This window comes from Jaculus jaculus, chromosome 4, assembly GCF_020740685.1.
Source record: "Jaculus jaculus isolate mJacJac1 chromosome 4, mJacJac1.mat.Y.cur, whole genome shotgun sequence".
Classification (NCBI taxonomy): domain Eukaryota; kingdom Metazoa; phylum Chordata; class Mammalia; order Rodentia; family Dipodidae; genus Jaculus; species Jaculus jaculus.
The window spans coordinates 87,438,677-87,465,342 of NC_059105.1; the positions used below are offsets into that span (position 1 = coordinate 87,438,677).

The 26,666-nt window shown below is 39.8% G+C and overlaps 1 non-coding gene and 1 pseudogene across 1 annotated transcript; both read right to left on the reverse strand.

Moving 5' to 3' along the window:
• Positions 1-12,437: 12,437 nt before the first annotated feature.
• LOC101611357 lies at positions 12,438-20,626 on the reverse strand (annotated as a pseudogene).
• LOC123460440 lies at positions 18,272-18,379 on the reverse strand. The gene has a single exon (XR_006637003.1). It is a non-coding gene; the product is annotated as a U6 spliceosomal RNA (small nuclear RNA).
• Positions 20,627-26,666: the final 6,040 nt, after the last annotated feature.

Here is a 26,666-nt window from a genome sequence, read left to right on the forward strand (position 1 = left end):
TGCTTCTCAAGATGTGTTATAAATACAGATTTCCTGTTGAAATGTGCACATATGTCACCTTTGTCCTGAGCCACCTCATAAATAAAATGGGAATTAGATACACATTAAAGGCATGAGTCCAGAATAGAATAATGAGTGCAGAAGTCTTAGCACAACATTAACCATATAATGTTACATAGTAGAGGTTTTGATTTATTGAATCTGGTTCCAGGCCTTCCCCACCATGTTGTACTGAGATCACATGAACCTGTGTGCCAAAATTAAGCCTTCCTCCTTGAAGTTGGTTTTGTCAGGTATTTTGTCACAGCAATACAAAAGTACCAAATACACATAGATACCAGGGTACTTGGGGATATATTCCAAAAGTAACACATTGAACCAAATGTAAGAAATTATAATTCTCACAGTCCAGTTGTGATCTTTTATGCACTCATTCTTACCTTAATCAATATTGCCTAGCAACCTACTCGACACACTACTCTTGTTGTACTCTAAAGGAAGAATTAGAAAGATAACAAAAGATCAAATTTTCATGCAGAAAATGATCACTAACTCTTTACTCACACAAATGTGTCTGTCCAATTTTGTGGTGGCTAGTTTAGTTAAAACTAGAAAATATAATCTTTAATTTAATTGCACACACATAGCACACATCAAGTATAGTTTTCTGAAAAGAAGTAAGTAAATTTGATTTGCCCCAAGGTACTCATCACCAACGCCAGTAAATAATAAAATGTGTAAATCTTTGCTTGCTTGCTTCTTTGATATCCTGCAGAAGGGGGGTGGGGATTATGCCTGTCTTATTCATTGATCTTGTTCACTGTCCCCAGTACCTGTCATTGTGTCCTGCACATAATAAAAATTCAATTAACCTCTATAAATTAAATGAATCCATCTTCTTAAATATGAGTCTCAATTTACCAGTATACTACCAAATGATGTAAACCTGATGCTGCATACATTTCTAATCTATGCAAGAATGTGTATTATTCTTTATTTACAAAGGTTACACTATTAATAACATGGCTATTATTTAAAAATCATAGCCTAAAGACTTACTCTGTCAGATCATCAATGATGGTGATGGTTCCCAGACATAATACAGCTTGTAGTCTAGTAGAGAAGTCAGACATTCAAGGATTCTTTTTATTTATTTGAGAGAGAGAGAGAAAGGCACATAGAAAGAGAGGGAATAGGGCTGGAGAGATGGCTTAGCAGTCAAGCGCTTGCCTGTGAAGCTTAAGGACCCCAGTTCGAGACTGGGTTCCCCAGGACCCACGTTAGCCAGTTGCACAAAGGGATGCACACGTCTGGAGTTCGTTTGCAGTGGCTGGAGGCCCTGGCACGCCCTTCTCTCTATATATATATCTGCCTCTTTCTCTCTCTGTGGCTCTCAAATAAATAAATAAAAATAAACAAACAAAAAGAAAGAAAGAAAGAAGGAAGGAAGGAAGGAAGGAAGGAAGGAAGGAAGGAAGGAAGGAAGGAAGGAAGGAAAGAAAGAAAGAAAGAAAGAAAGAAAGAAAGAAAGAAAGAAAGAAAGAAAGAAAGAAAGAAAGAAAGAAAGAGAGGGAATCAGTGCGCTGGGGTCTCCAGCCAATGCAAATGAGCTGCAGATGCATGTTCCATTTTGTGCATCTGGCTTAAGTGGGCGCTAGGGAATCAAATATGGGTCTTTAGGGTTGGCAGACAAGCACCTTAACTGCTAAGCATGATCCCTAGCCCTCAAGGATCTTTGCATTCAAATATATCCCTCAAGCCCAAGAGACTAACACCAAGAAGTCCACAGTGGAGAGGAAGCAGATGGCAAGTGTTGTCTACTGATCTAAGCCAAATCATATCAATAATTACATGCGTTAAATAATGTCAAGTGGACCAAGTGATATTATGAAATCCAAGATGAGGTGCCTAACATCAGGCCTGGGGAAGTAGTAAGTCTTCCCTGGAAGTGGATATTTAGATGAGGACATGAGCAGGAGGTTAGAGAATAGTTTCATTGGAGGGAGCTGTGTTCAAGACCTTTAGCCAAAGAAGAAAGACCTGAGAGAACAGAGTTCAGCAGGGCTATAGAAGCCATTTGAGATGAGGTTGGAGACTGAAGCAAGTCACGTAGAGCCTTGTAGAAAGTTTTAAACTTTGCTTGTGTTCAACAGAAAGCCCCAGAAGAGTGTTAAGCAGGGTAATTGTGCTCTACTTGTGGTGCTGAAGCCCTTCCTGGCTCCAGTAGCTACAATTATATCAGAATAAACAAGATAAGTATTTCTTTCTGCTAATGATTTTATTAAATTTTTATCATTGTGCTTTCTGAACCATAAAATACCTCTGACCTTCATAAATTACTTAGTGATTCAATTTGAACCTTAGGATGCTTACACAAGGCATTCTGGTGCTTATGGTCTTGATATTTTTCCCTGAATCAAATCCAAAAGTCACAATGCAATATTTGACTGCTCTTAGAAAGTGTGGTCCTTAAAATATTATTTTAGTGCTGGAGAGATGGCTCAGATGTTAAAGACACTTTCTCGCAATGCCTGATAGTACAGGTTGGATTCCCCAGGACCCACATAAGCCTGATGTGGTGACACATGCATCTGGAGTTTGTTTGCAGTGGCAAGAGACCCTGGCATGCCCATTTCCCTCTCCTTTTTTCTGTCTCTCTGTTTCCTTCTCTCTCTTTATCTCTGCTTACAAATAAATAAATAGGTATATGAAAATAACATTTTACCCATTTCAGTAGCAATTTTTAATCAAATATTAAAGTTGCAGAAAATTAGAGCTATACTTCTGTTTCAAAAGGTTTCTGAGTAACTGAGAAATAATACAAATGGCTATTAAATTTGTTAAGAAGGCAATCTAGGTATTGATATCAATAGTAGAAATTATCATAACAGGTCAGGTGCTATAAATCCACATTCTACCATACCCAGGCAACAGTATGAATGTTTATATCTCCACAAAGATCATATTTGGAATCTTAATCCCCAATGTCTTTGGGAAATAGTTGGATCTTGGAAATGGAATTTGTGCCCTTATAAAAGGAAGCCCGGAGAATTGGCTCAAACCTTTATTATGTGGGAAAACAGCAAGAAGATAACCTTTTTAAGGTAGTAAGAGAGCCCTCACCAAATCCCAAGTATACTGGCACCATGACTTCTAGCCTCCAGTGCTGTAAAAATATGAACATCTTTACCATCCAGCCTATGGTATTTTTATAATAACATGAATAGACTCAAACTATTAGGGAAAGGATCCCCATCTTGTTCTGGTGCTGCAGAGTAGGGTTGAAAGCCTCAGATGATGTGGTGGTGGTAGTATGAGCTTCAAGTGTGGTTATCTTGAAATGCTGTAGAACTTCACCGTGTATCCTCCAGCAAAAGCATTTCATTTGCAATAGCAACTGTGTCCAAGAGAAGACCTCTCCTTGACTTTCCCATTATACAATGTACAGGCCTTGGGAAGGGTTCCTTCCTATAATCACTGGATCCAGCATGTGGAGTCTTCCTCCAAAGCAATGCAGACTTCTAACAAGCTTCCATCTTCTAGACCAGACACGCTGTAACATAACATCTTTAGACCCAGGAAAGAGTGATTTCCTGTGTCAAAATTTTTCATACCCCAAGTGGACACCAGTCTCCAGGCTCTAGCATACCTTCAAATCTCAGATGAATAATATCACATATCCCCTTTTCTCTGTCATGGGCAGGAGGCTAAAAATGATGAGTTATGCTTTGCCTCAGTTAATTCAGGTTTGCTTGAAGATAACCATAGTCCCCTGTGATTAGAGGTATATAAGCATGATATAACTCCTTCTCTTCAACCTTACAACCATGTCATATGCTACCATCAATTATTTACTACACTAAGTATAACAGAAAGCAGGAAATTAATCTCATAACCTGTTCTATAGACTTAGAAAATCCCAGTCTAGTTCTGTGTTCAAATATGCTTGAAATAGGAACAACAATATTCTGTAAGTTTCTTTTTGAGATACAGAAAATAAATCCTTCCATTAAGAAGCTGAAAACTGGCCCTCAATTTTCTAGGAATTCTAAACCTAACAGGCCATTCCAAACTTAAGGCTCTTGTACTTACACACTGTTCCTATCAGAGGGAAAAAAATGCCTGTGTGATATTTTTGCGCTGTCTAAACATCTTTAATAACACTGATTTCACTAATGAAATTTTTCTAATATTCATGATGCTAATTAACAAAGATAACTGAGTCAATGCTGCCTTAAGGGAGTATCTCATTAGTCATTCAAATGCTAACTATTTTAGGAATATACATTCCTAGTTAGGGCCTTTCAAATATTAGCAAACTACTCATGGGATTTGGTGCATTAAAAATAATCGACATGTGTGATAGTTTGAATATATGTCCCCCAACAGACTCAGGTGTTTGTATTAAAAAGCTTATCTCCAGCTTCCTGCCTAGAGGAAGTGTCACTAGGAGTGGATCCTGGTGTCCAGCCCTAAGGTGTTTCTGGGGGCAAAGCTGAATTCCAGCCTGAGGCATGTAGACTGCTGGAGCTTTGACTAGATCCGTGCTGTTTGGCTGCCAGTTTTGCTCTTGTTCATGGTACTAGCTGTCTGGGTGGCTATATCTCTCTGTTTGGATCTATGAAAGTGGGGAAGCTTCTGCTACGACCAATGGAACTTCCCTTGGATCTGTAAGCTTCAAATAAATCCCTTTCCCCCATAAATTGTATCTGGCCTGGATGTTCATCCCAGCATCATGGACCTGACTGCAACAACATGAATATATCAGACTCTGTCAAGAAGTATAATTAGGTAATTAAACAACCTGACTGTTTATTACTCAGCTTTCATTACTAATACAAACATTTGAGATAATCAGCTTACTAAGAGAAGAGATTTCTTGGGCTAATGTTTTTGGAGATTCCATTCTGTGGTCAGTTGAACCTTGTGCTTTAGGCTTGTGGTGAGATGGCAAATCATGATGGAGAATGTGTGATGGAGCAAATTGCTCACTTCATGATTTGCAAAGAGAGAGAGGGAGGAGAAAGAAGGGAGAAGAGAGAGTAAAAGGGAGGAAAAAGAAAGAAATGCTAACAATGATGCTGGCATTGTGCCAAACCTCCAATATACATGTTTAATCTCACTTATTCTTAAAATTATTGTATGCTGTTACTAATCTACTCATTTTTTGATGAAGACACTGTTTAACATCCTAAGAGGGTTATATAGCTGTCAATTCCACATTTGTAGAAAATAGCAAAAACATTCAAGTCCAAATTTGCCTAACTAGAGAAGCTAAATTCTTGTAGCTAAGTCAGTTGATTTCAAATTTCTGTAACAAGAAATCAAACTAAAAACACCAATCCAGGGGCTGCAGAAATGGTTCATCAGTTAAAGGCACTTACATGCTGGCCTAGGGGTCAAGTTCCAAGCCACCAACTTAAACCAAATGCAAAAGGTGGCAAAAGGGCTGGAGAGATGGCTTAGTGGTTAAGGTGATTGCCTGCAAAGCTAAAAGGCCCAGGTTTGATTCCCCAGGATCTACATAAACCAGATGCACAAGGTGGTACAGGCATCTGGAGTTCATTTGCAGAGGCTGGAGGCTTTGACATGCCCATTCTCCCTTTCTTTCTCTTTATGCCTCCGATCTCTCTCTCTCTCTCTCTCTCTCTCTCTCTCTCTCTCTCTCTCTCACTCTCTGTCATAAATAAAAATTAAAAAGAGATTGCATTGCTTTTTTTTTAAGTAGTACAAGTGTATGGTGCTCCTTTGCTGCAGCAAGGCACCCTGATGCCTGCCTACCCCACCACACACACATTTCATACTGATAAATAAATCAAAATTTTTAAATAAAATAAATAACAATAGCAATCCACATAATTCATTTATAAAATACCAGAACCATTGTTGTTTGAGGCTGGGGAGATGGCTCAGTGGGGAAGAGCAGTGGGGATGAGTCTCTGGAGTTCCAATTCTGCCCCTCCAGTTAGGCTATTCGCAGTCCCAGAAAACTTCATCTACTGCCAGCAGCTCTACTTGGCAGCCATATCATAGTACTAGCATTCCCCATTGGGTCTCCACTGCAACCCATGGTTCATTCTCATGGCTCTATAGCGTCTCCACACAGGTAACCCAACAAGCCTGCTTCACACTGCCTATGGTCATTTCCAAAATGTAAAACTGTTGCAAATTCAATGAGCCTCTCTTTCCTACATTTGATGTACTCCATAATACCAGAAGGACTGCCAACTTGTTAATCAATGTGACAATAAAGCAGACTTTGAAGAATGGGACACCCCTTCAGCATTAAGGCCCCTTCTAAAAACTCTGTATTCTTCCTTTTGTCACAGTGCAGCTCAGCTGGTATAATCTCAATGGTTGTAACCCCTCAAACAATTACAGCTGAATGGGCAACAATCTCAGCTAAAAGATTTCATTTTTTTCTGTGCCATAACCCCTCTTCTCACACCAGACCATTTCTACACAATGCAACCATGCACAAGTTCTCAGGACACGGTCATAACAGCAAGCCTTTCACACAATCTGCTTCTAGCTCAGTCCAAGCAAAGCTCTTTCTCACCCTCATAAGCCAAACTTCACAGTCCATAGTTCTTACTGCATTCAGGTCTTTCAACTCTGACCAGAAGGTCCATTAAGCTGTACTTATAGCACTGCAAAGCATCTCTTGAGCCATGATTTCAAATTTATCCACATCCTCCTACAGTGCCACAGAGTCAGGTTTGTAGCAGCAACAATCCCATTCCTCTGGTACTAATCTTACTGTTGTAGTCAGGTTTGAATTGCTGGAAGAAAATATCCAACCAAGAGCAGCTTGTGGGGAAATAGGGTTTATTTTGGCTTATAGACTCAAAGGAAAACTCCATGATGGCAAGGGAAAATGATGACATGAGAAGAGGGTGGACATTGCCTTCTGGCCAATGTCAAATACACAACAGCAACAGGAGAGTGTGCCAATACTGGCAAGAGGAAGCTGGCTATAACATCCATAAACCAACCCCACCCCCAAAATATACTGCCTTCATGAGGTTTTAATCCCAAATTGTCATCAGCATGGGACATAGCATTCAGAACACCTAATTTTATGGGGGACACCTGAATCAAACCACCACACATGGGCATATTTTACATGCACAGAAAGTGCATGGTTTTTGAGATAACCCATTGTCCTTTACTATTATACCAACATTTTTGGAGAAAGTGACCCACATTACATTTGTGAAAGAAAAAGGCTATGAGAATGTATCCTAAAACACAGATATTTCACAGTGCCAGTAATCTGCATATCAGTCATCACTTGTACTTGATATTAACCAGAACACTGGGCTCTTTATGACTCATGAGATCAATAAATTACTAGATTTTCCAGTTATTGTATTTATTCAATACTGTGAAAAACTTATTTACATTTTTATATTGGCTATTATAGCTCATCCTGTAATCGTAGTGCTCAGGAAATTAGGCAAAGGAATTCAGGTGAGTTCAAGAGCAACCTGAACTACATAGTGAGACCGTATCTTAAAAATAAAACCCAGCAAGATGCTTTGCCTGCCTCCTGGGCAGAAGTTCTTCATAGTCTCTCCCCTTTCCTTCTCTTAATCAAATAAAGTGCCTCTAAATTTTACACTCTGGTCTGTGGATTTCAATTCTTTAAATTTATGAGACAATAGTTTGGGGATACACCAAAATTATTGGTGCATTGGCAGGGGAACCTCAATTCCCATTTCATATTGGTACATTGGCATATATTGGAGCATTGGCAAGGAATCCAGAAGTTCCAGTTTCCTATTGGCCAAGAACGTCAAAATGTAAATGTTTTCCTGCTTTGTGCCTTCCTCATGGCAGGAAGCATGACCTATTCCCTCCCTAATTTTCTGTCATCTTCTTCTGTGATTTTTTCTTCCACTTAAGAATTGGGCACATTAAAAACTTGGTAGATAGCCGGGCGTGGTAGTGCACACCTTTAATCCCAGTACTTGGGAGGCAGAAGTAGGAGGATTGCTGTGAGTTTGAGGCCACCCTGAGACTACATAGTGAATTCCAGGTCAGCCTGGGCTAGAGTGAGACCCTACCTCAAAAAACAAAAAAACAAACAAAAAAAAAAAACCTTGGTAGATAATAGATCTGGAAAATTTCTAGTGGAGACATGTATCAAAACTTTCTGCTTTCTTTTTCCTCCTGCTTGCAAAGCCAATAGCAAAATATGAATTCTGTATATAAAACATTGATTGAGTTTATCAGGATTTATTATGTCTTTGTTCTGTGGAATATTGACTTGAGTTTTACATACTAATGTTAGTTGGAGAGAAATGCAAATTCCACCTCAGATTACTGTGCTGGGTTTGTGCATATCATCTTTGGGAGTTCATCCTGGACTTGGGGCCACTGACTCAGACTCACCTCAGTGAACCAAGCTAAGCTGGGAAGGAAGCAGGGAGAATGACTGTTGAACTTGTGGAATATTCTTTGCTCTCTTTACCAGGAGAAGCCTCCAGCCACAGTTAGCATGGCTGAATCCCCAGATTTGTTTTCTCTTCCCCTTCATCATTAGGATCTGTTCCTTGGTTATAATGGGCAGCCCTCACTGTCCCCAGCAGATTTATTACTCAGTGAGTGTTCCAGAATTCATGCAGTATACACAGACTGGAGCTCACAGGGGTAAAATGCTGTGTACCGCAGGAGGAACTCCATGTAGCACCCAGAACCTGTAGGACTATGAACAGCTAGGTGGCAAATAGTGGTGACAGGGTGGGGACAGAGAGACTCCACAGCCAGACTCCATGGGCAGGGACCGTGCTGCCATGACTTGCTGAGGAGATACGAGCTGAGTGGAAGGCTGAGACAGGTTCATCTGCTCGTTCCACCTAGGAGCTGAACAGATGGCTTAATTGTTAGAGACACTTGCTAGTGACTGCATCTGTCTGATATTTTGTGGTTTGTTTCTGGTTTTAGAGGAAATAAGATATTTTACCTGTAGACACTTTTTGGTTTCTGTATTGCATATAGGGAATTACAGTATAGTTTTTTTCTTTTTTCAGTATGGCTATTTTAATCCAGGTAACGTAACAGATTTAAATGGAGAATGTTTGCATGCTATCTACCTCAGAAGGTTTTTTTTTTTTTCTTTGTGTCTGTCAGGACTACTTCATGCTAAGGCATGTTTAGAGGCTGAATGTGTGGCTAAGATCAGTTATAGATCCTATAGGCAAATATTTAGAGTCACACTGATAAGGATCTAAATTTATAGACCTTATTTAGGGCCCCTTAGGGCCTCATCAGTAAGGATCTAAATCCATAGGCTCTTTAGGGTCCCATCAATAAGAGTATAAATCCAAGAAATGGGGAGATTGCTCAGTGGTTAAAGGCACTTGCTTGTAAAGTCTGATGGCCTGGACTTGATTCCCCAGTATTTTTTACGTCAGGCATGGTGGTGCACACCTTTAATCCCAGTACTTGGGAGGCAGAGGTAGGAGGATTGCCATGAGTTCCAGGCCACCCTAAGACAACATAGTGAATTCCAGGTCAGCCTGGGATAGAGTAAGATCCCCCCTCAAAAAAACATATATATATATATATATATATATATATATATATATATATATATATATAATTTTAAAGAGTACAAATCCATAGATCCTGCATTTAGGACCACATCTGTAAAGACTTAAATCCATAAACTCTGGAAAGCAGAAAACTTAAGAACTACACTGCAAGGTCACACTGATAGAGTGGCCCCAACCCAGATATACCTTTTGAGGCTGTTTTCTGGCCATAGAAATTGGTATAGAGCACAAAGAAAGATGTGTTTTTGTACAGGAGCTGAAGTCTTGCAAGAGACATCTGGATGGGGTAGCTTACGCTTGTATTTCAGGTCCTATTGGTAAGAGTAAAATCCATAGGCTGCCCTAAGCTTATTTAGGGAGACATCAATAAGGGCTTAAATCTATAAGTCCCAGGCTTCCAAGTACAATCTTGAAAGTGCCTTATGTGTAGGCTCTCTTTGTGTTAAAATGCTATCCTGCCTCTCTGTACTCTTGGGTGCCAAGGGACCACATGTTCCTGGGATAAGGGCATGACTTTGAGCTCCCATATTGGAACTTTGACTGTCCATTTCTCTCACTTTTTTCTATCTCATTTTAATGTAAATTACACTAATAAATCATCATAAGCTATTTAAATTCATGATTAGCTGGATCCCGGGAAAAGGGTTGGCACTCTCTTGACCTCAGACCCCAAGCAGATTTATACCATGTGTCCTCCAGATCTTGTGTTGAGGAAAAATGGCCATTTGTCTTTGTGACAAAAGAAAAGAGAATGACAACAGCATATAATTTTGGTTTTCTCTCTTGTCTAAGATTGCTAAAGCTTTATTATAATGTAGTTCTCAGACTTTTGAGGGACATAAGCATCAAAAGCAAATGACAACCAGATTTAAGTAAGGTTTATGGTGGTGAACCAGAATTTTATAATTTTTTCCCCAAAGCACAGTACCAACATTTATTAATCCTCACAATACCTCTGTGAGGTAGGTCAACATGTCCTTTAGAATAGAGAACTGAGGCAGAAGTCAAGAAAGTCTGTCCAAACCTGCTTGAGGCCACAAGGGCAGCTGGTGAAGTGCTGGACCTGAATCTGGAAGCAAGGGCTCTTGGTCCTGCATTCACCCACTGGTGGACACCACATGGGCACACTTTTTTAACAATGAAGGTTACACACACAAAGGACAAAACACACAGATGTCAGCCAACAACAGAAAAATGAACATTTAGGCAGCATGAGGACCATGTCAGTTTGAGAGACAGAACATTGACCAAGCCCACTAGGGAAGAAGAGAATATGCAGTTGAGAAAGGCTGGAGTCAGGATGAATGGAAATTAGGCGAACAGGCAATCTGCGGAATGGTTTGGAAAAATGCGACCAGACCAGAACCCATCCAAGGAGTGACCAGCCCATGTCTGTGTGATTTCCAAACAGAGCAAAGTTAGAAAAAGACACTGGAAGAATCCAACCATTCAATCTAACTTTAAACTAGAAACGACGATAATGCTCATTCACATTAGAAAGGCCAATCATATCTGTAACCAAACTACTGGCAGACAGTCTACTATTTGTGTATCAACATTCATCTCAAATATTCTACTTTTCTTGTACATACAAGAGCTGTCTTTCTAGCAGACCTCTTTTCTTCTACACACACTGCCGTGACTACTAGAGGTTCAGGGAGGCACATCTCCCAGAAGCAATGACGCTCCTTTATTTCGCCAAATACCTGTCACTGGCCTCTCTGCTCAACTGCACTTTCTATGAAATGCACAGTGGCCAGCTCATTCTGTTGTGAAGGGATTGGTGAGCTTAGTTCAACAGGCCTTTCTCCTTTCTTCCTTCCTTCCTTCCTTCCTTCCTTCCTTCCTTCCTTCCTTCCTTTCTTTTTTTCTTCCTGCCTTTCTTTCTTTCTTCCTTTCTCTCTTTCTTTCTTTCAAATTTATTTGAAAGTGACAGAGAGAGAAAGAGACAGGGAGAGAAAGAGACAGAGAGAGAGAATGGGCACCTCTAGCCACTGCAAACGAACTCCAGACGCGTGCACTCCCTTGTGCATCTGGCTGACGTGTGTCTTGGGAAAACGAGCCTCAAACCGGGGTCCTTAGGCTTCACAGGCAAGTGCTTAACGGCTAAGCCATCTCTCCAGCCCTCAACAGACCATTTTTAAAAAGAAATAACAAATAATAATAAATCTAAGACGTACACTGTGAAGCGTAATGTTGGAGGAGATTTCTTAAAACTACTCCAAATTTTAGTATCATACAATGATCACAGAGTTAAAAATTACCACTGTTATCACTGGTTATTTTATAATAATTGGTTTAGTCTACAAGTTTAAGACAAATATACTGATGCTTTTTTTCCCCAGAAATCAAACTTACAAAGATGACATAAATTCTGGCAAAACATCTCTGTTAATTAGTTAAGTAAGTCTAAGATGCTTTACAAGGCTACATGACAGAACTAAAGGTATGCAATGCTTTAAAAAACATTTTTTTAATCAAGAAAGGCTATCTTTATCATGTTTCAACAATGTATTCGGAGAGGTTAAACGTCAGAAGTGACTTAAAGGTAAATAAGAGTGGCAGTCAGAAGAATTATTATTTATAAAATGAACACAGTTAGACTACTTTGAAAAAAATGTTTAACTTTGGGCTTGGTAGGACGAGTGCCGCCTGACAGCCCACTGCCAGGGCGTACGGTGCAGCATTACCCCCATGGCCTGGCAGGCCCTGCCTGTGCACAGCACTGCCCACTGTTTTCAGAGTCGGAGAGGCGACGCACTTGGAGGGAGCTGCTTGGGTATTGATTTCAGTGAACAGAAATGCTTAACATCGGTAAGACAACAGAAGGAAGATTTAAAGGAAGGCAGGCCTTTGTAACAGTAACGTGGGGCTTGGCTATGTGTCTCCATTTAAACCGCAAGGCAGCTGTGCAGCAACTGAAGGATTTGCATGCCTCAGTTCTAATTCTGCCATTTCCATGAATTTTTTTCTGAATGCAGCAACTCTTCTTGTCTTAAAATCTCTAAGCTCTTGTTTTGTAGATTCAGATTTTTTTTTCAAACTTCTGACAGCACAGTTGTTGGAACGTTTCCCCCTGCAGAACACCTTTGTTTTGTTGCTCTTTCCTTATGCAGCACTTTATTAGCAATTTCATAATCCACTAGGGACCTCGATGGTCTGTAGAGGAGATCCCTGGTGGCTTGAGATTCTCTTAAGTAATGTTTTAACAGGTCCGAGAGGTTGATCCTCATCAGCAGATACCCATACTTCTATTTTTCTTGTTTTATTAAACAGTACTGAAACTTTGAGGAAAAACTTGCAAATATCTGTAGAATCCTGAGTTCCTAAAGCATGTAAAGAAGACCCAATTCTACTGCAGCTCTTCGTGAGAGCCTGTCATCCTATCAGATGGAGCAGGGGCACCCCTAACTCTCGGTGATGATGCTCCAAAAGGAATGTCCGCTCACGCTCAAAGAAGTCGTCTGCACTCTTTACTCCCGAAACAATTACTCCATCTGTGGATTTAACCATGTTTTTAAAGAAATCTTCAAGTTTTTCCTTTTTAGTTTTTCCTCTCACACTCAAATCTTGGTTATATTCCAAGAAGTCATGGAAATATAAATCTTTTCTCAAAATGGGATGTGCTGCTACACGACACAGGAACACCTTGTGCAATACTCTGGTGGGTGTGGTGACTCACAACTTTAATCCCAGCACCAGGCATTATAGGGGATTATTGGGAGTCACAAGATTCTGCTTGGTGTGGTGGCCCAAACTTTTAATTCCAGCCAGTACTTGAGAGGTGGAGGCAACAGGATCAGTTCATTTGAGTCCAGCCTGCCTCCAGGTATGCCCCGGCCAGCGGGGAGTTGAACAAGGACTCAGGGAGAAGCTAACCTGAATGGGGGAGGCAAACAGACACAAGAAGGAGACCAAGCTAGGTATTTGTCAAGGTCTTGAAGTTTACTTTTTACACATAGGTTTTTATAGGGTTGTAGGGGGAAGGAATCATAACCAGGCCAGAGATCACATGGTTACTGGTTAAATGTAATTTATTTGTTTCTTCATCAATTACCGGCAGCAGCAGGAGAGGCTGTCACCCAGGCGTAATGGCTCCTTCATTTCTGGTAATAGATCATTAGATGAGGAAATAGAAACTTAACTTGCTATATGGCAGTTTCTGTCAACATGGCCGAGGTTTGGTTCATAGCTCCCAACACAGGTATTGACATCAGAAGCTCTGTTAATCCCTGAGGCTACCAAATTAACTCTCCTCATGTCTTACAACAAAGATGTCAGGACTTTATTCTGCTTTAGTTGCTTTTTAATAAAACCACTTCCAGATGTGTTAAATTCATTGGTAATAATTATCCCAGTGGCTATTAATATGTTTTCACTGTACTTGCAGACCCATGCTTTTGTTCAAGACTGGTGTAACTGTCCTGAGTGCTTGATAGCCATATGTAGCAGCCAAAGCCAACTGAGGAATGAGTTAAGAGGACAACCAATACTTTGGTTCCTACTCCCAGGTCACAAAGGCCACAGGAGATGACAGGACACTCTTACAACTCTGGTAAGTCACCTATTCTCTTGATCTGAAAGAGTATAGAAGTGGGTCTCCAAACAATATACAGTCTGCAGGAAGGAGTTTCCCTCTCCTAGAACTAAGCTTCCTGGAAGGATTAAACCTGAACCTGTTATAGGTTGGTTAAGCTCAGCCCCCAAAACTTGGCATTATGGCTGGTTAGCTCAGCTCCATCTGTAAATTACACCAATTTGGGTTTTGTGTCTTCTCATGAACTCTGGGTACTCTGGGCTTTACCCTCTCCTGCCTTCTCATGGCAGGAGCTTTTAATATTCTCTCTTCTTTCCTTCTCCTAATCTAATAAAGTCTAAACTTAAAATAAATAAAGAAAGAAATAATAAAACAAGACATAATATAAAATATTTTCTACTCATTGTGCATATGCTTTAAACATCTCATATCAAGCAATACTTTTACAAGATGACTAGGTCCTCAAAAAATTATATATTGAAGTCCTAACTTCCAACACTTTAAAATGTTAATTTACTTAAAAGTAAGATATTCATAGAGGTAATTAAGATGAGATCATATTGGAATTAGAAAGGCCTTTAGTCCAAATTGATTAGTATATATCCTCCTCCTCTCTCTCTCTCTCTCTCTCTCTCTCTCTCTCTCTCTCTCTTTGATTTTTCAAGGTAATATCTCATTATAGCCCAGGCTCACCTGGAATTCACTATGTAGTCTCAGGGTAGCCTTGAACTCATGGTGATCCTCCTACCTTTGCCTCTGCTGGGATTAAAGGTGTGCGCCACCATGCCCAGCTTAGTAGATACAAGCAAAAACTTGAACACAGCTATGTCCACAAGGAGAATGCTGTGTGCCAGTGAAGGGGAATACTGATGTGGTATGTTTATAAGTCAAGGAACACCAGAAATTGCAGCAAAAATCCTGAAACCAATAGAGAAGCACAGAACAGACTCCCCAACATATGCATTAAAAAGAACCAATCTTACTAACACTTGGTCACAGAACTTTAGCTAGTACCAGAATGTAAAACAAGAAAAGAGTATAAGACAAGAAATCTATTTTAATCTTCCTCATTTACTTCCTTTGTTATATCAGCCCTAGAAGATTCTTGTAGATGTTGCAGTATAGAATTTCAGACCACATTGCTTTTCTTGTTACTAAGAAAGTGAACAGTATTTAATGGCAAAGACAAACTTAGTCTCTCAGCTAAACAGGACATCTCTGGTCACATTAATTTCAAACTTTTTTTGGCTTTTCGGGGTAGGGTCTTGCTCTAGCCCAGACTAACCTGGAATTCACTATGTAGTCTCAGAGTGGCCCCAAACAGTGATCCTCCTAGCTCTGCCTCCTGAGCTAAAGGCTAAAGGCATGTGCCACCATGCTTGGCCTCAAACATTTTTAATTTGCTTAAATTGCATGTCTTTACAAGGGAAAGCACAGCTAGCACATTCAGAAAGTAATGGAATAAGGACTTGTGAATAATGGATTGCTTTTTTTCATACCATTTAAAATAGAAATTTTCATGTAAGACTTCTGTATTATTGAGCATGTTGTGAAATTACATACAAAATTCAAAGGGCCAAGGAAAAAGAAAGATGCTACCTGTAAGACAGAATATGTAGAGAATAAATGAATAAGTAATAAAGATAACATAAGAGATAACCTGGATTATTTAACTGTAGGTCCACTTTGTGAATGAGTGGGGATGAATAGGAGAGAGAGAAAATAAGTAAACATGCATGCATGGCATGCACCACACAGCCAAGGCACGCTCGCTTCTGCAGTTCCAGCTACTGAAGAGGTAGAAGCAGGAGAACCACTTGAGCCTTAGAGTTTGTTTTTCTTTTGTCAGTACTGAGGCTTGAATCCAGGGCCTTATATATTCTAGACAAATGTTCTACCACTGAACTATAACCTCATCCCCAAGCCCAAGAGCCTAAGACAAGCCTGAGCATCATAGTAAGATTTTGTATAAAAAAAAAAAAATAGAGAGAGAGAGAAGGAAGAAGGAAGAAGCATGCTTAAGTCTGAAAAGAAAGAATAATTAATGTCTTTAAGTTCATAAGACTTATTGCTCTAGAAACTTACACTTTTCCAATGTAAGAACATAAACTATTTTATATCCACATGTAAAAAAGCTCTTATGCATGTCCAGATTTCTAAATGTGTTTATTCCTATTATTTTAACCACATTGTGTGCTGTCTGGTATTTCATTGCTCTAAGTGTTGAAATAAAATTAAAGTAGTTTCTTCATCTCCTAAGGGGTCCATTTTTATGAATATACTTTTTTTATGACATCTAGCCTATCCAGGGAAGGACTAAGCCTATTCCTGAAATAGGTGATATGTAAAAGGTCATGAGGCCTACATGCTCATGGATTGGATCAGTGGAGCTTGCCTTGGCAGTTCTGCCGCATGAGAACACAGTGAGAAGAGAGACATGCACAAGCTAGAAAGATGCCTGACCAGACATTGAATATGCTGGTGCCTCGAGCTTGGACTTCCCACCAGGAAGAGGCCTGATTAGACACTGAATCTGCTGATACCTGGAGCATAGACTTTCCAGCATTCAGATACGTCAGAAATACATTTGTTTCATATTATAAGATACTTAGCTTATGATAATTTTTCACAGTATCCTGAATAGAGTAGGACAAAAGATGAACTGTAATTAGGTATGTGTGCCAAAGTTGGGGAGCAGCTTATTATGTCAAATGTAGACAAATTTGTACTTGTGCATTTTTTTTCATTAAGAGGCCCATAGTTTTTATCAACTTCTCAAAAGGTTGTGTGAACAGCTAAAATTAAAGAACCTGCACTTTAGTGTACTTTCTGAATACAGTCTTAAAATTCATCCATTTAGTCTTTTTTTAAATTTGTACCATCTTTCACTTTTCCTTACACATGTCACTTAGATTGTAAGCTCATTGTTGGGAAAACAGGTGATGTCTTATATATCATAGCATCTTTCAGCTCAGGCAATTTTCCAATAACCTAGTTGACTAATACATTCCACAAATTCTTCCCACCATTCATGAAAGAAATTGACCTTCATAATTCTAAAACTACAAGTTGCCAGGCATGGTGGTGCATGCCTTTAATCCCAGCACTCAGAAGGCTGAGGTAGAAGAATGGTTATGAATTTGAGGCCAGCCTGAGACTCTATAGTGAATTCCAGGTCAGCCTGAGCTAGAGCAAGAACCTATCTCAAAAAAAAAAAAAAAAAAATAGAGGTGGCTACAGAGATTGCATAGTGGTTAAGGCCTTGCCTGCAAAGCCCAGGTTTGATTCCCAGGACTCACGTAAGCCAAATGCACAAGGTGGCGCATGCTTCTGGACTTTGCAGTGGCTGGACACCCTGGAGGGCCTATTCTCTAGCTTTCTCTCTCTTACTCTCTCTCTCTCTCTCTCAAATAAATAAATAAAATATTCTTTAAAAAAGCAAGTTCAGAAGGAGTGGTGAAGAGATGCAGTGTATAGCTCACAGAATAGAATATGCCATGTAAAGAAGAAAAAAGCACCTGCAAGGCAGACTTGATCCCGAGTATGTGGACACAGAAACCACACATGGATAATTCAAACTTCCCTGCCTCCTCCAGAGAGAAGACAGACTGGAAATGATTGATTAGACTGAAGCTAATTAGAGGAGAAGCTTCTTTAACATGTTCACTAAGCAAAAAATATGTTTAATTAGTATGGGAAGTTTTAGCATGTCACTAAATAGACGTTTAGGTCACTCATTCCAACTAATTGGGTATAGAAAGAATTTTGTTTCCTAAGTGATGTTAGTGGGCTCATCTCAAAAAAATTGAATGTAATTGTGACTGTTAACATATATAAAAATGAATATATATTAGTGATGTTCTTTGGGGCTGTGGATATATTCTATAGGTCACTGGTAGAGCCCTTGCCTAACATGCAGAAGGCTTTGGATTTGGCCCCCAACACTACTAAAGAAAAAGAGATTTTCTTGAATTCATTAGCAAGGGAATGGAAAGATGTTGCTCTCAGTTCAAAAAAAAGAGTACAAAGAGTAAACGTTTAAGGATGAAGAATGATATTAAAGCAGGAACAAAACTAACAAAATTTCTCAAAGACATGTGTTGGACCTTTTAAGCTAAAATGCAACCATATAGGATAAGAATTACCTTTCTTCTTTTCTCTTTTTCTTTCTTTTTTTAATATGGACTATATCATGAACTGACATGCCATCCTTGTGCAGGAGCCATGCTAATGCTCTCTGTATCATTCCAATTTTTAGTATATGTGCCGCCAAAGTGAGCACTAGGGTAAGAATTACTGTAGGTGGCTATCGGTTATATGCATGCTTCAGAGTTTTAAAACACCTTCTGTAGACTCAGAATCACCAACATTTTAAACTTACATTAGTTATGAGGACCATCCTGCCCAAAGCATTAACGTCTTGGTATAGGCGGCACCTTGGCCTTACTTCTCTTTCCATGAGTCACAGGAGGTGGCTCACACTGCGTAAGCTCACCTTACAGAAAAGCCTGTTGAGTCCTGACTCTTTCCCAGTGAGCTGAGTATTACACTGCATAACTTTCTTCTGATAATAAACTCTTATAAAATATAAAAGTGTTTTTAAAAATATTTTATTTTTATTTATTTATTTTAGAGAAAGAGGCAGGGGGGGCACACCAGGGTCTCTAGCTGCTGCAAACGAACTCCAGGCACATCTAGCTTATATGGGTCCTGGGGAATCAAACCTGGGTCATTTGGCTTTGCAGGCAAGCACTTTAACTGCTAACCCATCCTTTAGCCTAAAAAGAGTGTTTTCCTATGCTTATCTTGAATATTATAGCACTGGCTGAGTCATTTCTATAGTATTAATTTTAATTTTATTGCTTGCTTTATAGTATTTAATATTGTACTTTCTTTGCATTTTATATTTTATACTTTTCTTAAGCCAAGTACATATGAAATTCAAACTATAATGTTATCTTCTCTGCTTTATTATCTCTCTAAAAGTTTAAATTCTAAATAAAATATTCCTAAAGGTAAATTTACCTGCTATTTTATATTAACATTCAAATGCCATTTTTCTTTCTTTAGAGGTAGGGTATCTACCTCCTTAGAGGTATATTAGAGGTAGGGGATCACTCTAGCTCAGGCTGACCTGGAATTCGCTATGTAATCTCAAGGTAGCCTCAAACTCACAGTGATCTACCTACCTTTGCCTCCCAATTGCTGGGATTAAAGGTGAGTGCCACTGCGCCTGGCATTTCCCTCCATTTTTACTCATTTGTTCTCAAGGAGGCATTCCGTTGTGTTGGTGTGTAATAACATTTCTTGAAGATATTTATAACTTTACTATCCACTGTTTCAGTTATCATTAAATTGCAGTTTTTAATATCTCTTCTTATAAATTATTTGAAACTAAAATTATCTATTGGAACAAACTGAAAGATGAAGAAATTTAGGAACTGACTTGATAAAATGTTGTCATTTATCTCAGATCAGGTCAAGTTTATTGATTCTGAGTGCCAGATCTAAAGATGACACAATAAATCCAGGTGCTAGCACATGTAGGGAAGAAAATCTTGCTTCTTTTATATAGTAAATTCACCCCATTCTTTTCATCTTCTTTCAAAGATTTTGGATGTTAATATTTTGATTTCCTCCTCAGAGCACAAGACTAAAGCTTTAGAGACAGTCTTGAGACAGTCTTAAGATGGTTTGTGAGCCTGGACTGATTTATAAGGGATGAAAAAGCTGTCAGTCAACATACTTTGCTTTTCAAAACGAGTATGGGCAGAGCTGAAGAAGTGCAGAAGGCAGATGAGTTTTGAAGACTGTAAGAGAGGTAGGAGTATGGACATGAAGATAATGACAGCCAGAAAAAAAAAAAAAAAGATGACTAAGAAATGGATCAGAGATGCAACATTGATACTATACTAAGCACTGCTCTGGTATGTGTAATCTAAACCCTTTCTCCATTATCTATTCAAATTTCATTCATAGCTTACATATCTCCAAATGAGTGGGGGCTGCTCTATTGCTAGAATTAAAGAAAAGAGAAATGAGGGGATAGGAGAGAGGAGGGAATGGAAGAATTAATCAGAATTGAAGATGTTGGGCTGGAGAGATGGATTAGTGGTTAAGGCATTTACCTGCAAAGCCAAAGGACATAGGTTCAATTCCCCAGGACCCATGTAAGACAGATACACAAGGTAGTATATGCATCTGGAGGTCATTTATAGCAGCTGAAGGCCCTGGTGCATCCACCCATTCTCTCTCTCCCTTTCTCTCTCTCTCATAAGTGAAATAAATATTTCAAAGATTTAAAAATTAAAGATATTATGAATAAGCCATATGAAAATCTACTTCTTCCATAGCTAAATAGTGCATATAGTTTGTCTTTTAAAAGAGAGAGAAAGAGTTTGGGTAGAATTACCCTGGTGGTAGATAATGCCATGCCCAGAAACAGTAGATTGTTCCAGGAATATTTCAGTGCCAAAAGTGGAATAGCTTCTAGCAAGTTGCTGGTCAGGCCATGGTGTCCCCAAACCATTATAGGCTATTGCCAAATGTGGTGGTTTGAATGTAAAATGTCTCCATAAACATAGGTATTTGTGATTAAGTTCCCTAGTTAGTCCTCAGCTTGAAGCATTTGAGAGGTGGATCCCTGATGGAGGAGCTGTGTCACCAATGGCAGACCTTGTTGAGTCCAGCCCTAGATGCTAGTTCAGTCAGCTCATGCTTGCTGGAGTTCCTGTTGTCTCTCTGTTATGGAATGTAGGATGAAGTGGGAGGTTTCTCCACCATCATGAAGCTTCCTCTGGAAACTGTAAGCCTAAAATAAACCCTTTTCTCCCATAAGCTGCTTCTGGTTGGGTGTTTGTCCTACCATGAGAAGGTACTTGTAACAACAAGGTTCTTGGTTTCCACCAGAACTAGATGTTAAGACCCTATTGCTGGACACAAATCAAGCTGAAGCTGAGCTGGAAGCCTGCTCCCCAGTGACTAGCTGTCAGCATGCTGGAAAGACCTATGCAGCCTATTGGGAGAGAAAAGTCATCAACAGTTTTAACCAGCAGTGGACCCTGTAAGCTTTACAACTGAAAGCCAGGCTAAATGTGCCAACTGGTGCAATGATGACATGTCTATTATGGGAGAAACCAACTGCTCTCTGATTGGACTTTAAGCCAGTTCCATAGGAGTCAATTCCTACCTGGTATTGAAAACAAAATCAAAGGCCTGTGGCTAGAGAGATCACAAGCCCTAGGGGTAAACTACTACTGTTATCTGGATAAATGGATATATTATGACCACCAGACTGCCCTCAAAACACTTATGTTTATGCCCATACAGTAATGCTACTCCCATTTTGGGTCTTTTCAGATGGTGGTGACCACTAAAGACACTCAAAACTGAGAAGTGACAGTGGAGTTTTCAACACTAAGTAAGACATCTTTATCACACTCTCTTAGGCTGACCATTGCTAAAGATGTGGTAGAAGAATATAAGATTCAAACAAAGGAGAATGTTGCAGTCAGGTTTGCATTGCTGGCAGGAAACACCTGACCAAGAGAAGTTTGTGGGAAAGAAAGCTTATTTTGGCTTACAGACTTGAGGGGAAAGACCATGATGGCAGGGGAAAACAACATGATCAGAGGGTGGATATCACCTCCTGTCCAACATCAGGCAGACAACATCAACAGGACAGTGTGCCAAACACTCACAAGAGGAAACTGGCTGAAACACCCATTAGCCCACCCCTAACAATACACTGCCTCCAGGAGGCTTTAATTTCCAAATTGTCATCATCTGAGGACCTAGCATTCAGAATACCTAAGTTTATGGAGGCCACCTGAATCAAACCACCATAGAGAGGCACCTAGTAAGATGTTCAGTATATAAAGCACTTGCTTTCAAAGTCTGCCACCTAAGGTTTAGTTTCCCAGGACTCATGTAAAGCCAGATGTACAAAGTGGCACAGGTGTCTGGTGTTGGTTTGCAGGGGCAAGAGGCCCTGGTGAGGCCCTATACTTCAGTGCTCTCTGACTCTCTCTCTCTCTCTCCTCATGGGTTAATGAGTTAAAATATTTTTTATATTTTATTTCTATTTATTTAGTGATTAGACAGAGAGAGAATTGGCAAGCTGTATCCTCCAGCTCCTGCAAATGAACTTTAGACACATGCACCACCATGTGCATTTGGCTTATGTGGGATCTGGGGAATCAAACCTGGACCCTCAGGCTTCACAGGCCACTAACCCATTGAAAAAAATTTTTTTTTGTTTTGTTTTTTTGAAGTAGGGTCTCACTCTAGCTCAGGCTGACCTGTAATTCACTATGTAGTTTCAGGGTGGCCTCGAACTCTCAGCGATCCTCCTACCTCTGCCTCCCAGGTGCTGGGATTAAAGGTTTGTGCCACCACACCTGGCTAAAAAATAGTATTTTTAGTTAATCCTTCTTGGAAATTCCCTCACAAACATTGCCAAGAGTGGTGTTTATGACTTGATTCCTGATTCAATCAAGTTGGCAATAGAGATTAACCATCACATCTACCCAGTGAACTACTTGCTAGCCTCAAAGAATACTTTCTCCATACTCAGGACTGATCACCATAACACCCTGCTCCCAAAATGGCTCCAGAAAGACAAGAATGGAGGTGGCTGTCCTACTCTCAAGATTCCAGAGTAGGGCTGGGGAAATGGCTTAGCAATTGAGGCATTTGCCTGTAAAGGCTAAGGACCTTGGTTTGATTCCACAGGACCCATGTAAGCCAGATGCACAAGGGTAGGCACATGTATCTGGAGTATGTTTGCAGTGGCTGGAGGCCCTGGCATACCCATTCTCTCTTTCTCTCTCAAATAAATAAATAAATAAATAAATAAATAAATAAATATTTTTTAAAAGATTCCAGAGTAGAACAGTTTAGGGCAGTTGGCAAGAATTGAAGCAGTCATTACCAGTCATGTATGAGTCCTAAATGGGCTACTTACTAGCTTAATGAATGAGCGAATGGAATAACTGATTAATATGCATTTCCTGGGAAAGATGGAGAGGCTACTTAAAGGAACTGGGATGCAAGCGTACTGATTAGCACAGTTCAAGGTGCAGACATCAACCTACTGCACTGCTATTGTGACAGAGCCTTGGTTACTAAAAATAAATTCCATAACAGCCATGATTTCATTGTGCATACCTTATACTTCTTAATGGAATTGTAAAGACAGCTAGTTCCTTCAGGAGCGCTAGACAGCATAAGTATCACCTTTATATTTCTTCCCACTCAGATAACTTGAAATATAAATGTCTTTTATTTTTATATTTTGATTTTTTTTTCTCAAGGTATGGTCTCACTATAGCCCAGGTTGATCAGGAACTCACTCAGTAGTCCCAGCCTAGCCTCAAACACACAGTGATCCTCCTACCTCTACCTCCTGAGTGCTGGGATTAAAGGCATGCACCACCACACCCAGCTTTATTCTATTATAAATTTTAATTACACTTTTTAGTATTATGTCACTTTTTCAGAATCATCTGCTTTGACTACGTCTTTGATCATTTGCAAGTCTTTTCGCTTCAGAAAGGCAAAGCCATGAATTCTTTATATCACTCATCCTCACTACTTAGTGTAATGCTACACACATAGTAGAGGCTCAATCCTTTCTTCCTCTTTCTTCATTCTCTTTCTTTCTTTTTTTCTACCTTTCTTTTTTTCTCTTGGAGAGAGACAGAGACAGAGAGGAAAATATGGGCACCCCAGGGCCTCTTACCACTGCAAAAAAAAAAAAAACCTCTAGATGCATGCAAACCACTTTGTGCATCTGGCTTTACATAGGCACTTGGAAATGGAACCTAGGCCATTATACATTACAAAAAAGTGCCTTTAACCACTGAGACATCTCAGTAACCCTCAATTCATTCTTTAAAATGAACATATACATTTGTACTTCCTTCCTAAATATATCAAATGACCATCTCCTACAAGTCACATATTGATTATTATTATTATTATTATTATTTTGTCTGTGCTGGAAATTGAACTCAGGGCTTTGGGCATTCAAGACAAACCCACTAGCACTGAGCTCCATCCACATCCCATCGCATACTGAAGTTTTTACTTGAAAGTTAGGTTTTCTTACTTCTGGGAAGTTTAATTTGTGGCTTTCTTGTAATCACTTTAAGTGTTTTAATTTTTGTTTGTCTAAGGCATTTCCCATGTCATTCAGCATCCCTTATGTTACTAGATGCCTGTCCTGACTGCCCCTTGTGCTTATCTCTCGAGGACATACTTGGATGTTGTTGCAGTCAGGTTCACATTGCCGGTAGAAATCACCCAACCAAGAGCAACTTGTGGGAAAAAAAGAGGTTTATTTTGGCTTGCAGACTTGAGAGTGGCATGATTAACTACTACCCCTGGTAGCCCACTAGCAAAATGTTTACTTCCCATTTCCATGATCTTCTCCTCTGATGGCCTAACGTCCTTAGTTCTTAATTTCAAACACACACAAAAATGCCTAGAGTCACTTATAATCCTTTTTATTAATTTTTTTATTTAAATTTTTTTTGTTCATTTTTATTTATTTATTTGAGAGTGACAGAGAGAGAAAGAGGCAGAGAGAGAGAGAGAGAGAGAGAGAGGGAGAATGGGCACGCCAGGGCCTCTAGCCACTGCAAATGAACTCCAGACATGTGCACCCCCTTGTGCATCTGGCTAACGTGGGTCCTGGAGAATCGAGCCTCGAACCTGGGTCCTTAGGCTTCACAGGCAAGCACTTAACCACTAAGCCATCTCTCCAGCCCAATAATCCTTTTATTATATAAAAAATGTACGAGCCGGGCGTGGTGGCACACGCCTTTAATCCCAGCACTCGGGCGGCAGAGGTAGGAGGATCGCCGTGAGTTCGAGGCCACCCTGAGACTACGTAATGAATTCCAGGTCAGCCTGAGCCAGAATGAGACCCTACCTCGAAAAAAAAAAAATGTACAAAAGATTCCAATTTACTTCAATCCACTCTCCATTTACACTCATTGTTTTGTGTGAGTTCTTAATTTTTTAAATATACTACAAAAAATTCACACTTTTCCCCCACATTTATTAAAAACTAACAAACCCTATACAAAATATATCCCAAACTGCTTAACACTTTGAAACAGTAATTTTAAGAGACATTATTGCCTAGGGCCCCCCTCCCCCCTGTCATGTGTATGTTGTCTTCCTCTTCCTCAGCCTCCAACTCTTCCTGCAACAGCTTCCCTTTTCTTAGATATCACCTTGGGCTTAACATCCACAAGTAGTGTATCCACCGGTAAGTTGTCTAGTAGAACGAAATATTGAATGCTATTCCCTAGGATACTTAATGTTTCCAGCATTATAGGTTTTCTGTTTTTCAGGGTTATTTTCACAGCTTCAAGTGTGTACGCAAGCTGATATCTACACCTGTGATTGTTTCATGGACCTATATTCCATTCATCAATTCAATGGATACAGTTTCATGACTCAATTTCATCAAAAATCTCATGAATTTCATCCTAGCAGCGTCATCTCCCTTTTGGTCTGATTGAACACAGAATGCAAACCTCAGAAACCTACTGCCTATTAGTTTGAATGACCAAAAATGCCTCCTGCACTGACTGGTGAAGTAAAGAGCTTGTGGAGGTCACACTACTTTTACTTTTAAAAAACTTTGAATAGGGAAATTGCAAATGCTTAACTACATAATGAAAAACATTCCTGCACAAGATTGAGCTATCGATACATCACCATGGATGAAGGATGGACACAAGAGACCCTACACCTTCCAGAGTAGCTAAGGGCAGTTAATGGTTGCTTAAAGAGGGATTTATCATTGGGGTAGCCACTGGTACTTTGCCCACTCAGTGGTAAATAAATGTTCTTATACCCATGATCATGCAAGCAACCTTAACTCAAAAGATCAAAAGGGGGGGAAGGGCTACCCTACTCTTTCCTCTTATGGGTAGCAGCTCTTTATACTCTCTCCTCTTCCCTTCTCTGAAATCTAATAAAGTCTATCTAAACTTAACCCTGTAATTTGTGGACTTCAAGTCTTTGACTTCCTGTGCCATACTGGTGCATTAGTGTATATTGATGCATGAGCAGAGAAACCCCAATTCTTGTATCATATTGGAGTATTTGGCCAGGAATTCAGAGGCTAAGTGTTCTCCTGCTTCCTCTCTTCTTCACAGCAGGAGGTATGATCTGTTCTATCTCCCAGTTCTCTGCCTTCTCTGCAACTTTCTTCTGCCTGGAAACTGGACACATTGGTAGAAGATACATGGTAGAGTTGGACATTTTCTATGACAGACATGTATGCAACTTTATGTTTTCTCTTCCTGAGTGCTTGTAGAGCCAACAGCAAAATGCAAATGCTATGTTTAGAATGCAAACTGAGTTTTGTCAAGATATAGTTTATGTTTGCTCTGTGGAGTGTTGATTGGGTTATACATGCTAATTACCAATGCTATTCTGAGGGAAATGCAGATTGACACCTGGGATTACAGATGTTGGGTTTGCACTGGGGCAATGCCCTAGAACACAGATTCAAGGAGTATGCCCCTGCTGACCTAGAATTCACCCTG